Source organism: Corvus brachyrhynchos, unplaced genomic scaffold (genome assembly GCF_000691975.1).
Source record: "Corvus brachyrhynchos isolate BGI_N302 unplaced genomic scaffold, ASM69197v1 scaffold17, whole genome shotgun sequence".
Lineage (NCBI taxonomy): Eukaryota > Metazoa > Chordata > Aves > Passeriformes > Corvidae > Corvus > Corvus brachyrhynchos.
The window spans coordinates 8,875,989-8,889,338 of record NW_008240046.1 but is presented as its reverse complement, the minus strand read 5'-3'; the positions used below and the strand labels follow the sequence as shown (position 1 = coordinate 8,889,338).

The window sequence follows — 13,350 nt, the reverse complement described above, 5'->3', positions numbered from 1 at the left end:
AAATTATTTTTTTTCTGAAACCTTTCTTGGCTCTTAAAAGAAATGTTTTATCCTAAAGAAAGGAGATTCAAAGCATGTATATTTTATACTTCAAATGACCTCAGCACTGGGAATGGAGCATTTGACTCTAATTTGATGTGAAGTCCAGAAAACAAGAGTGGTGATAAGTGCAAAATACAGTGAAATAAGGAATGTTCTTGTTCTTTCTGTCATTAGCTATAATGATTTCCTTTTCTTTTTCATTCTTTTTTTAATTTTAATTTTTGTTTGGGTTTGTTTTGCTCATTAGGTAAAGGAAATCCTGCTATACTGTGTCTCCAGGATTTAATTTTTCAAAGCAAAACCTTTCTAATGTTATTTAAATGTAATTATCATATGCCATCAGGTTATTACAGAGGAAAAAAGAAAAACAAGAAATTTTGTACTAAGGAATTCAATGTAGTTCATTTTAACCCTTTCATTTTGATTCAGTTATGCTGTTTATATTAACATTGTCAATGAATTAAAAAAAAATTGAAATACTAGAAAAATCTTCTTTTTACCATGCAAGTGATTACCTATGATCAGAATAGAATGTTACATTGGTTTTCAGTCAATCATCTGCAAAGAATTTTAATCTGCGTACTGCAACAGTTGATAGGAATCGCAACTATGTTGACCCTAAATGCCTTTGTGGAAAATTTTGTGTTGAAATCTGTCTTCTATGTACATAAGAAAAGTCTTGAGTACATTCATAAATGAGATCATGACAGTTTTCCCATTTCTCTTAATTAGTTCACTCTTGTGTTAATAAATCCTTGAGGCAGTCTCTTCGTCCTCTTTTTCTGTAAAGCTAAGATCTTTCAATGTTTAATAAAGTAGCAGTATTGTCCGAGGTAATGAAAACTTTTATAATATTTAAGTAACCTTGGAGGGAGCATACTTTTCCTTCAAGGCTGCAGAACATTAGTCATGATGTGTGTATTTTTCCTGTTTCTTTTTTGTGAGTGGACAGTGTCTATTATTGCTCCGTGTCCTGTTACTGTTCGTGAAAGTTATGATTCGGAATATTTTCTTGCCCAGTGCTTCATATTGTAGAACACTGGTTCTTTCAAAGTGAAGATAGAAACTTTTGTTTCAAGTGATAATAATGAGACGAGTAGGGTCCTAATTTCATTTAGCTGCTAACAAATCTCAGAAAAAAAATGCACACAGATGCATTTTATACATATTTAGTGTATAATTATTGCAAAAGAAAAGGATGCAAAATCTACCAGATGCCTAACATAAGGTCCCACTAGTCCTGTGAGGCTCATGAAAACCTGACACTTGCCAGTAAGTATTCTCAGGCCAGCAGAAAATAGAGTTGATCATTAACTGGGCAAAATAATTCAAGTAAAATATTTTTGGTGTTCCAGGTCTACTTACACATACTAACTTCAAGACACTTGTCACCTAGATAAAATGTGGTATTTACGCAGGCTTTATTCTCATCTTGCAGTACCTGTGAACTAGGTTCACTTTCCAGTCTTTTGCCAACTTGCTCAGTATTGTTGTGCTAAAGTTCAGTAACTTCTGTATGCAAATGTGGATGCCACAAGGGAATGATGAAAGAAACCTCTGGAGCTGTATTCAGCTTAGCAGTAGGGTTTTGTAATGTCTCTGCAGGATATTTCTACAGCTGTATGGCATCTGCATGTGACATTAGCTGTTTTGGCACTTACAAAAGTGACCACAGTGCTGTTGAAATCTAAAAGTAAGCTAGGTTTTCTGAGTTCTGATCACAGTCAGTAGACACCTAGTCAATACTGACAGCAGATTCTGATCAGCTGTCCTTCCTGCTCACCAGCTACTAGTGTTTACTTTAGGTAACACAGATGGGAATGCTTTTTGTCTGCCTTTTCCATGGAAGTAATAATGACTTAATTTTGATGTATATTGGAGTTAAAATATTCAGTGAAAACAACTCATTGCTTATTTTCTAAAAGGAGAGCTAGCTCTTCAAGCCATTTTACTCATTCCCCTATAAAAGAACACATCCATTATAGTGACATTTTTTGATTAACTCTTGGGATGACTTTAACATATTCAGTAGTAGCTTTGCAGGAGAGGTATATTTCCTCTGCACTGGGGAACATGGTTTGTGGAATGGCCTCTGAGGGACTTCCATGGAGGGCTCTCAACTGAGGAGGTCAGGCCTTCCCTGTTCTCCCATTGCAGCACATGGCAGAGTGAGGTGGGAAGGCCAGTGCTATTAGCAGTGAGGTACAGCAGCGGGTGTGGTGTGCTGTGACTAAGAGGCATGACTGAAATTCTTGCATGTTTGCTGGTGCTATCTTTTAGTAAGCTGGATCTGAAGGTGATAAAAAATGTTAACTGAGAGGGCAGCATTCACCTCTAATTCTGACAGTGAATTATTGCTGACAAGAGTGCCCAGCTGTCTGTTCAGTAGGTAGGCTGAGCTGAACTCTCTGCTGCTACAATTTAAGTGTGAGACTAGCTAGATTTGCTAGTGTAAAGCTCACATATGCTTACTGATGACCACTTGCCTGCTGCATACCTGGATGCCCAAATAAAATCATTTATGCAGTATTAAATGCAGACCTTAAACTGTCTTTACCAGGAGAATAGTATTGAACTTTGTATATAGATTGAAATACTGCCTTTTATCTTGTGACTGCTTCATTGAAACCCTGAATATTCAAAATAAATGCTAAAATACTTAGATTTAAGTCAGTTGGAAAACAAATGTATGTGAATTGTTAAAACTTCTAGGGATATTTTCTTCTGGTAGTATGAAATTTTCCTTCCAAAAGTAGTAGTGAAATTCCAGGTCTTGACTAAAATGAATATTCTCTTTTCTGTAGAAGTTGTGTAAATGAGAAGGCTACTCAGAGTGTGCTGTTTCCCTAGTCCTGCTCCTCTTACATTGCCCTTTTTATCCTATCCAGTTAGTGGTGTCCACAGTACTACAGGTTCCTACCCCAGTTCTATGTTTATGCAGGGAAGAAACTTCTGCATTTTCATCAAATGGCTTCACTGCATGCCAGAAATTAAAATGATGCATCAGAACCTGAGCAGATAAGGGCTCATTTGATCCTGAATTGACATCTTTATATTCTCCAAACCAGGGCATGTGTACTCTATGAAAGGAATTTTACAGAGAATTACATTTTGACTGTGAATGGCCTAGCTGTATACTTTTGATCAAATTGCTAGCCTGATACCATTAAGTTTCACCCAGACCATGTTATAGTTCCCATGTTTATATCATTTGCATTGATATAATGCAAACTTCATTCTTTATAGTGTACCATTAATGGGGTGTATGAAATCAAATAACACATAATGCAACATCCTCAATTATTTCCTTATTTCAGTTCTTCTGAATTAAATTTTTTTATTATGCTACTGCATATATACTACTGCACTTTTGAATGGAAACAATCAAGGTACAGTCTTATTAGCTTGTCATATAACAATAAAAGGAGTTTGTGGTGTTTTCTTGAGAATGGGTTTATTAATCTTTTCATTTGCACATACAGGGCTGAAGAAAATACAGTTTTCTCTTTTTTAAATTCTTTCTATTACAAAAAAAGAAGTAATCCATTGTCCCTTAAAGTAGAGGGGAATTCCGTTGGGGTTTTTTTTTCACAGTTAATAAGGTTTAAAATGTATTCTCTTAAATTAGCATGTGTTTTCCAGAGATATCCTTAGAGAACACAAAATTTAATAATTGAGTTAAAAGTCTTTGGGAAAATGTCAAAAAAAAAAAGAAAGAGTGAATATATGTGATTTTCTAACTGAACATGGGAAACTCTGAAAACTCTCTGTATAGCTTGTCCATATAAATTATAATAATTTATATTTAGTTTAAATATAAATTATTTAATTAATTTATATTTTGTTAAAATATAAATTATAATAATTTCTATATAAATTAAGAAATTGTATGTGGAATTCAAAGCAGGACTTCTTTCACATATTTTTTCCTCCAGATTTTTACTTGAGAGACTGAATATCCTTGTAAGCATTTAGAGAGCTTTATTTTACATTGGTTTATTTCCAAACCTGGATCAATCTTGACATAAGCAAATCTACAATATATTTCTTTCATCACTGTTTCTCTGAGTGTATATAATCATCGAAACAAGTTAACCTTTGCTAATTTCAGCTAGATTATTGCATATATACTAAGGTTTATGTTTGGGCCTCAGGTGCCTTTGCAAGACCCTCAAATTCTTTTCCTGAGACAATGTCTTTGTTGAGCTTCTGTCTCTGATCAAGTTATAAAGATGCAGCATAGGAGATCACATGAAAAACCTTTATGAATTTGAGGAAGAACATATACTCTTCTTGTGCATTGAGAAAGTCTTATTTTTTTTTGCAAGACCATAAATCAGATGCTCCTTGTCTTTACTAACCCCATGCTCATTTTGTCCCAATTGCCTTCTTTTCATGTCTACATTATGATTTTCAGGGCCTCTCCCACATAATCTTACAAGGAACTGATCTGAGACTGACTGGGCTGTAGATTCCAAAGTCTTCCCTCCTTGCAAGATGCTCATTCTCTCTTAGAAGGGCCTGCCGGGATGGGGGTTTTGTTGATTTTGGGGTTGGGTAGGAGGAGCATATTCCCCCACATTCCACTCAGACATGTTCTCCCAAAATTTCAAGGCCAGATTTGTTATATCTACTCTCTTTTCTGCTCTACGAGGTACCCCATTGCCATGCAGTCAAACTAGTTCAAGAATCTGCCAAGTTCTACCACTACTGAAGTGTATAGGTATCAGAGAAACTCCGTTTAGGAGATGTCATTGCACACTTTTTTGTCAAAAAAATCACAAAGGTACCTAAAGAATCTGCCACTGTTATTACACAGGAGGAAATGCAATACTTGTTTCTGTAGCTGCATGTCACAATCCACTCAGATAAAACTTGAAATGCTTCCCAGTTCATTTTTATGATACCTTCTCTTCAAGCCTTGCCCTTTGGGATCACTCACCTGTCACTAAGGATAAAGTCACTATTATGGCATTGTCCTGGTTTCGAGAACTAGGACAGTCATAAAGGACTCCTTAAGTCATTTTGGCTCTCAACACAATGTCATTCCAATAGTGTCACTTTTATTGGTATGAACAAGATATAAGGCTTTCTTAATCACAAGCTTTGCCAAAGGACAAGTCACTTCTATATTTGTTGGTGGTCTCTGGAGGGACTACCACTCTGAAATTGAGTTGGCTTTGCTCCCTCTTTGCTGACAGCTGATAGAAACTTCCACGATTCATGATTTTGTCCTTGATTTGCTATACTTCAGTGGAATCTGTCTGGGGATCATCCAGTTGAACAACTTTGAGTGTCGCTTTTTCATGTCATCCTCTATTCTTATTATTGGTATGACTTGTTGCTCAGTCAAGGAGGATCTCAGCTTTTTACACTGAAAAATCTGAGTTAATATTACCCAAGCCTTTTTCTTTGGTTGCTTATTGTTCATGAATAAAGTCTCGAGAGGCCTGTATCCACCCAATTTTATACAAGCCTGAGGAACTGAATTTGTTTGGGAGCACTCCTTCAGATGCATGTGGGAAAGTTATTGAAGTTGTAACTGTTTTTCTGGGGGTTGGTTGTCGTTGTTTTTGGCATCAATTGCATTTCCAGTTTTCCAAGTACTTCCTTCATGTAACACATCTGTGTCCTCCTGGGGAAAATTTCAGTGAAACCATGTGACGTCTCAGTTTGATGTTCATAATGTCTTGTATCTGATTCTTATGTAAAGTATATTTAGATTGATGTTTTAACTGCGTGGGCATCTTAGGCTGAGGAATGACCTTTTCTTTCCCGAACAACTTTGAAATAATTTAGTTGCAGTTTACACAAGCTAAGCAATTAAAGAAATTCTGTATGCTTAAAAAAAAAGTTATTAATATTTCCATAGAAAGTCTGATCCAACACAATAAAGTAAAAGCAAATGACTTGTAAGTGACTTGAGAAGGGGAATAATCTCTGTCTGACTTTCTCTCTTTGTGTATGAATTTGCTTCTGTTTCTTCTTGGAGAACATTTATCCTTTCCATGCTATTTTGTAACCTTAAGGAACACCTTAGTTTTTGTTCCTCTGTATAAACCTTAGGACTATGGATGCACAGGTAATACTAAGAGGCAAAAATGGGAGTCATTGTGACAGAAAAATATCCGTAAAAGCCATTAAGCACAAACAAAATACATTAACATAATTTTATCTCCCCAAAATACTGATAGTTTTTTAGCCCTGACTTGAAGGCTGCTGAGATAATTTTAAATGCATTTCTTACAAGTTTGGCAGTGCAATATCCTCGCTCTTAGCCCTTTGGTAGGGAAAAGACATATTTTCACAAAAACCATTTTAAACCGTGTGTCTTAAGTCAGAAGGAGATACTTCATATCCAAAGATTCAGTGTATTAAAAGATAAGAATATTCATGTAATATAATTATAAGTCTAATGATGTTGGAAGTTGCCAGAATGGATTTCTGAAGGGGAAATCAGGCCTGCCCAAGACGACTGTCTTCTACAACAAAGTATCATGCTTGGTGGATGAGGACAACTAATATTTTTAATCTTGTCTTTAGTCTCCCGTCACATATTGATTGATGATGTACAGTACAAAAGAGTGAAAACTGGCCTGAAAACTGGTTAAACTGCTGGGTTTCAAGAGTTGTGAGCAGTGGAGGCCAGTGTCTCCTGGTGTAGTCATGGGATCAGTACTGAGGACAGTGTTGTTTAATTTCTTCATCAATGACCTGGACAATTGCAGTGCATTCTCAGCAAGATTACATATGAGACATAATTAGGAGGAGGAATGTACTAACAAATAATTTTTAGAAGCAAAAGAGAACAAGAAAAATAATGAAAGCGTTGCAGTTCTAACCGTTCGAAAGTTTATTATTCCCAACTCATTAGTAATAACATTCTTTTTTCTTTTCCTGTTTCATATCATGTGAATCTCAAAAGTATTGAGGGTAACTATCAATCACAACTTCAAAGATAGCCCTTTGAAAATGAATATAAGAAAGATTCTCAAGGTATTTATTCTGAAACAGAAGTTGATGTCCTAAAGTTTGAATGTGTAAATTCCAGAAATGCAAGTTAGCTTACAAAATTAATTTTGCCCATTATACATATAAAAATTATTTTTTATATTTAAATAAAACAGAATTATTACAATCTTCTTTTACTTAGTCAGTTTAGCTTTCAGAATACTTTTTGTCTTGATGTTTCTCACTTTAAAAATATTTGCAATGAAATTATATAAAGTAGTCAAGTCATTCATAATCTACAAAAATAAATATCAATAAAATTCCCAGAATTCCCCAAACCTAAAGACTTCTTGTTACAGATCAGAGTTGTGAAGTTCTTAACCAATTTTTGTTTTGATGACATCTGTGACAAAGTTATAGAAGCTTCCTCCCAGAGTTTCATGAGACAGTTTGGAAAAAATTATTCTTCTACCTATTTATGTAATTTGTCAGACCTGTATTGTGTTAGAACAAGGGTTGATGGGTGGAGGGGTTTTTTTTCCTATTAGTATTCTCAGTATTTCTCTACTCTCTCAGGAAGAATAAAAGTCCTGAGCAAGGAAAGAAAATTGCCTTCTAACCATTAATAAATACTCTACATTTTTGGACACTGCACACAATATTGTGTCCAACATCCTAATAGAGAAAATTAATGAATATTTCAAAGTTTACAAGGAAAAAAAAAAGAACGAATCTCATCTCAACTATCTGGAGTGAAATTCATAGGATAAGTTATAGCATAATCATTATGACAGTGTCTTATTAGGACACCATTGCTCTCTTAAAGGGAAAAATTGCTTGTTCCTTCACAGCTTCTGATAGCCACTACAAGCAAATATAATGATTTCATTTAAAATATTGTCCCTCTCCCATTTGAAATGAGTATTGTATTTTCTTGGTTTCAGAAAGAACTAATTTGAATTTTACTGCTTCATAATAAGCAACACTTTTTGTATGAAGACATATACATGACCTGCTTGGTCAGTCTCAAGAGCTGGAGTGTTTTATTCCAGATAGCAAGCATGCTTTTTGATTTTGTACTTTACAGCATTTGTTGTCATAAGAAATACATCATGCTATAACCTCTAGTTTCAGAAACAACTTGTCTCCAGCAATGAAATTTTCTCCTTTGAAAATGCCTTTACAGAGCAATTTTTGGGGTTTTTTACCATCCCTGAAGGAGTTTCCTGTCCATCTGGTTCCATCTCTTTTATATAGTTCTAAAATCCCTCCCTCAGTGACTAAAACTTCATGGGTTTTTGTACTGTCAGATCAATTTTTCAGGAAATCTGCTGAACTACCATCAATTTTAGGAAGCAATATGGCCACAGCATTACCTGTAATGGGGAAGCATCAAGCTAAAATAAGGTAGAGAAGGTAAAGAGATGCAAGAAAAGTACTAAAAGCATTTTAATGAAATAGTGCAAATTACTAAAACATTTTAGAATAAAAAGTATCCTTTTTCTCTTTCTCTTTTTAGGCAGTGCAAGAAATACATCAGTTATACTTTTTTTGCTTATAGGTCTTCAATACATGGTTAATTCATCTTTAAAAATAGACAGGTAGAACAATCATTCTCCTTTTTAGATGCAAAATTAGTACCACATTTCATCATCTTATGGATTATATTCTTGAATCTTTGCTAACAGGTTTACTCAAAAGTAGCTGGCAATTTGTTATTTGAGGAAATGAAATGGAAGCATTGATTATACCACAACAAGGACTGTGTTTTGACACTGGCCTCCATCCAAGAGTGATAAGTAACGCTAACGTTAGTTGAAAGCCTTGTTGGCTTGAAGAACATCCTCAGGAAATAACTGCACAAAGCCAAACAATTTCTATTCTTTCTATTACCAAGTGTATGATGAGTGACTTCATTTAATCTGAAGCTATTATGATATGTTAAAATTTCAAATTAAAAAAATTACTTCTCATCTTTAACAAGTTATATGACGTTAATTTTTAAAACTCAGTTTTGATTAGGCTCTACTAATTCACTAAAATGTGATTTTTTTTTTTTAAAGTCTTAGAATTAAATTTCAAGAAAATTTTTTGAGGTAGTAACTAAGTGTGTAGGTTTTCAAAGCTAAATCTCCAAACTATATGAAGACTTCACATTAGAGAAGGAAAGCCTTAAAACAGAAAACTAGTGCATTGTTGTGTGGTGTATTATTTGTGTCTCATAAACAAAAAGTGAGGGAAAGATTTTTTTTCTTGTTAGAAATTCAACGGGAAGTAAACACTAGCAAAAACTTCAAACTACATGTAGTGAAATCCATGGGTGAGATTAGGACAAAGAAAACTCACAAGTAGAAATCTTAAAATGGAAGAAGCTGAACAAGTTAGCATCCTGTACTGGAATTGGTAATTATGGGTTCAGCATTATGATTGTACAATAACAGCTGGAGATTTACAGTAAAGTTGGCTCTTGAGCTTCAGCCAGAGGCTCATTTGTATCTTGCTGAATTTAAATCAGTTGTTCTGCAAAGGAAGTAACTATAGTTCACAAAGTTTGTTAATTTAGAGTGGCAATCTGTCATACATAATTCTACAACAGCTACTACAGTACATACTCTTACTGAACTCTTTGCAAGTGTAAGTGGTAATTGCAGTAGTTGGCTGAAGGCTTACACTGAATTGTCTTTTGGCCTGAAGTTGAAATTATTTTTAAAAATAGAAAGTTATACATAATTCTGATTAGTAAAAGTGAAACTGCTATTGATACTAAACTTGGCACTCCAGTTATGATTTGCATGAAGGCAGTTACAATCATTTTTAATAAAAAGGAATATTGATGTTTACAGCAAAAATATAGAATGGCTAGAATTTCTTTTTTTCGCTTGCTAGATCAGTATATAAACTACAAGGTTTGGACAAAGTTTACTTTTGCCTCTGAGCTTCTCCATTGGCATCCACCAGCTTAGAATCTTCCTATAAATCTCCAGTGTCTCTTTCTGGGTATAGTACAAAATCCCAGAAGGAAAGTGTTCCATACTTGTGTTGTTGTTTTGATAAAGTACAGGCATTTTGGAATGTCAATTAACTCTCCTGACAAGCTGAGCCAAAACGCTGCCACAGAAAATGCAGATAGTAGATTGGCTTTTTGCAGCAGAAACTACTTTACATTCCACAAGCAACAAACTAGTTTTAAAAATATTGTAGTAAAAATATTATTATGACTATTTAGATCAGAGATACTACTGAATGTTCTTTTAAGATGCAAATGTTGCTTCCCTTATAAAATATTCTCTACTAGGAGGCAGTTGTTTTTTGAAACAGTGTGGATCATATTGAACAGTACACAAATTCTGGAGTAGCTTCATTGGTTATTCAGCATGAATAAGAACAATAAAATTTTGTTATTCTGAAAGTGAGGAGAATTATACATTGGCATAATAATTGGTGGGACTCATAATGCTCAGATAAGGTGTTGGGATTACTTGAAGCAGCCAATGCAAGAATAGTGTCTCTTTACCATTTATAAGTGGTGGTGATTGAATACTTGGGAAAATACAGTCAAGTTTATGGAAAAGACAGGTATACTTTGGCAAGGGAAGGGAATAATCCTTATACTTAGCTGTGGCTCTTACTGTTCCTTTAGGTTAGGACATAGAGGGTAATGGTTTTAAACAGAAAGAGGGTAGATTTAGGTCATATATTAGAAAGAAATTCTTTACTGTGAGGGTGGTAAGGCACCGGAACAGGTTGCCCAAAGAAGCTGTGGATGCCCCAGCCCTGGAAGTGTTCAGGGCTAGGTTGGATGGGGCTTTGAGCAACCTGGTCTAGTGGAAGGTGCTCCTGCCCATGGGAGTTGGAAACCAGATGATCTTTAAGGTCCCTTCTGACATAAACCATTTGATGATTCTTTGATTTTTGTTTCCTCAATTTTTTTGTCCTATTAGGTGAAAAACAGTATCTTGAGATGTTTCTAAAGTTGTCACACACAAACCACAGAAATTATTAGCTGAAATATTGTCAGTAGTGTTTGCAAGAAGTCAAGCTTATATTCTCCTGACTGAAGACCGCATTTTTTCTTAACTCCATATTTTGCTCTTTGCATTTTAAATCATTTATCAATTTCTCTTTGGAATCAGAAGAGCATTAAAAACACTGTTTTTAACTAAAAATAGAATTGGTGTTAGGATTTGTGTATTTATGGCTATTCTGTACCTTTCTAAGGTTTGCAGGCATTTATTGTTCTGAAATCTGTGGATTTCAGCAATTAGAGGTAATTGCCAATCAAAATATTGGAAGAAGCATCTGATGAGCATGACACAAATGCTTTATATGTGATTCCAGCAGTATAAATCAGTATTTATGAGGCATTCTACTAAGAAATCTGTTGCATGTGTGTATTTTTGTAAGAGTGACAGGCATAAATCTGATTTTGACCTTAAGTTCGACATTCAGAAGATGGTGTCTATGTACACCCATATTATTTAGTCTCTCCACCCAGTGCCCAGTTCAGGAACATGTATTTCACACATGTTCCTGAATTTTAGTGCAATGAGAAACAGGTGGGTACCAATTACCCCTTTATACCCCAGGTATCTCAGTTTCTACATAGGAACCACCTAAGCACACACAGACTACAGATACCTGGTGTGCACGACAGTTAAGCTGAGATTACAAGGTGTGCTGCATAATTGAAAAGGAGTCACAGATGCAACCAGCATAATATAACCTTCCTGCTTAATTCCCTTCCCTTGAATAAACCAAGTTCAGGCTTGGAGCATAAGCAAGTAAAGTAAATAAACATAATTTAAACCTTAACTGTGGATACTAGAATCGAACACATGCCTCAGCTTTAGGCTGAAATGACCCCCCTGCCCAGGCAAAAGAGTCCAAAGGCCTTCAGTTCTCCTAACACAGTAATGAAGTCTTTTATGAGGTACATAGAGACACTTTCTTCACAACATCTAGGTTTTCTATGTGAGTTTCAGTGTGAATTGAGGAAACACATTTAATTGCATGTTTGGGTCAAATTCCACTTCATGTACAAAATTTTTTGTTGAATCACTTATCCCTTAAAACAAATTACTGCTAGATCAAAGAATTAAAAATGTTAAGCCTAGGAGTGTTTCCTTTAATTGTAGAAAAGCCCATAGGTATTTTTATTATTATTTTGATGTTCTGCACATTTTTGATTTTAATAGTTTTTGAATAGTAATTTAATAATAATTTTAAAATTTAAACAAGCCCAACATTTTAATTACTCATTTGGGTTTTTTTAATAGATCAGTTTAACATTTGTTCTTGAAGACAAATTGCAGGTGAAGGACTTACTTTCCAATTGCTGGGAATAAGTCCCTCAGAATTTCATCTTGTAGTCCTTTTCAAATGAGATTCTCGCTCTTTAAAACAAAATCTCCTCTGATCCATATCATAATATTTAGCATTTCAGTTTTCATCAAAAGACCACTTCTGTAATGCCTGTCCTAATCCTCTCCAAATACTGTTCTTTGATATGTGTTATGGCTTGGTCTTGCAGCATGCAAACTGGATTTCTTTCTGCAAAGCTAAGATGGAATATGCAGAAGTATAACCTCCAAAAGCACAAATAGTATCAACACTATTTCCTAATGCTATGTCCTCAACACTTCAAGTTTCATTTTAAAAGTCTGTTGTAATTGGATCACACTGCTGTAGGTATAAACAATTTCTCACTTCTGCTAATCAAGTTATTCACTTTCTTTTGCTTCCCTTCCTTAAAATGAAGCCAAGGGCCCTGCTCTTTTGTCAGCCTGCCTGGGGGTTTAGACAGAAGGCTTAATTAATGTCTTCAGCTGTGATCTGGAAAATGCACTCTCTCACAGACAATTTGGATAGATCCCTATGATTCAAATAAAGTAAAACTGAGAAATCTCTAAAGGCTGAAAGTTTCAAGTCAGAAATGTAACTGAGAAATCATTATCCTGAGAATGAACAAAACTCCTTTTTTGTTGTTTTCATCAGAAGTTCATTAGTTTCTTAAATATCTTAATTATATTAGACCTTGAATATCTAGTCTTCTTGCTTGTGATCCTACTATGCTTTCCTGTACAAATAAGAAACTATTTTAACTAAATTTTACTGAGAAGGGAATCTTTATAGAATTAGAATCCACATTTCTCTGTACATATGCATATGGTTTTTCAGAAATTTTACAAGTACCTATGCAGTTCATTGTTGGGGAAGATGAAACAGGAAAGCCTTATAAATATGATTCCCTGACAAAAGATTTTGGGAATATGAAAACTATAAGCGACATCGAAATGAAGGCCACCTTTGAGATACCAAGTCTTAGTTACTGAACAACTGGAAAACAATGGTATGGCC

At 34.8% G+C, this 13,350-nt stretch overlaps 1 protein-coding gene across 3 annotated transcripts in view; it reads left to right on the top strand.

Moving 5' to 3' along the window:
* The window catches only part of SGCZ (sarcoglycan zeta), a 258,244-nt gene that overhangs the window by 132,310 nt on the left and 112,584 nt on the right, over positions 1-13,350 (top strand). The window lies entirely within an intron of this gene.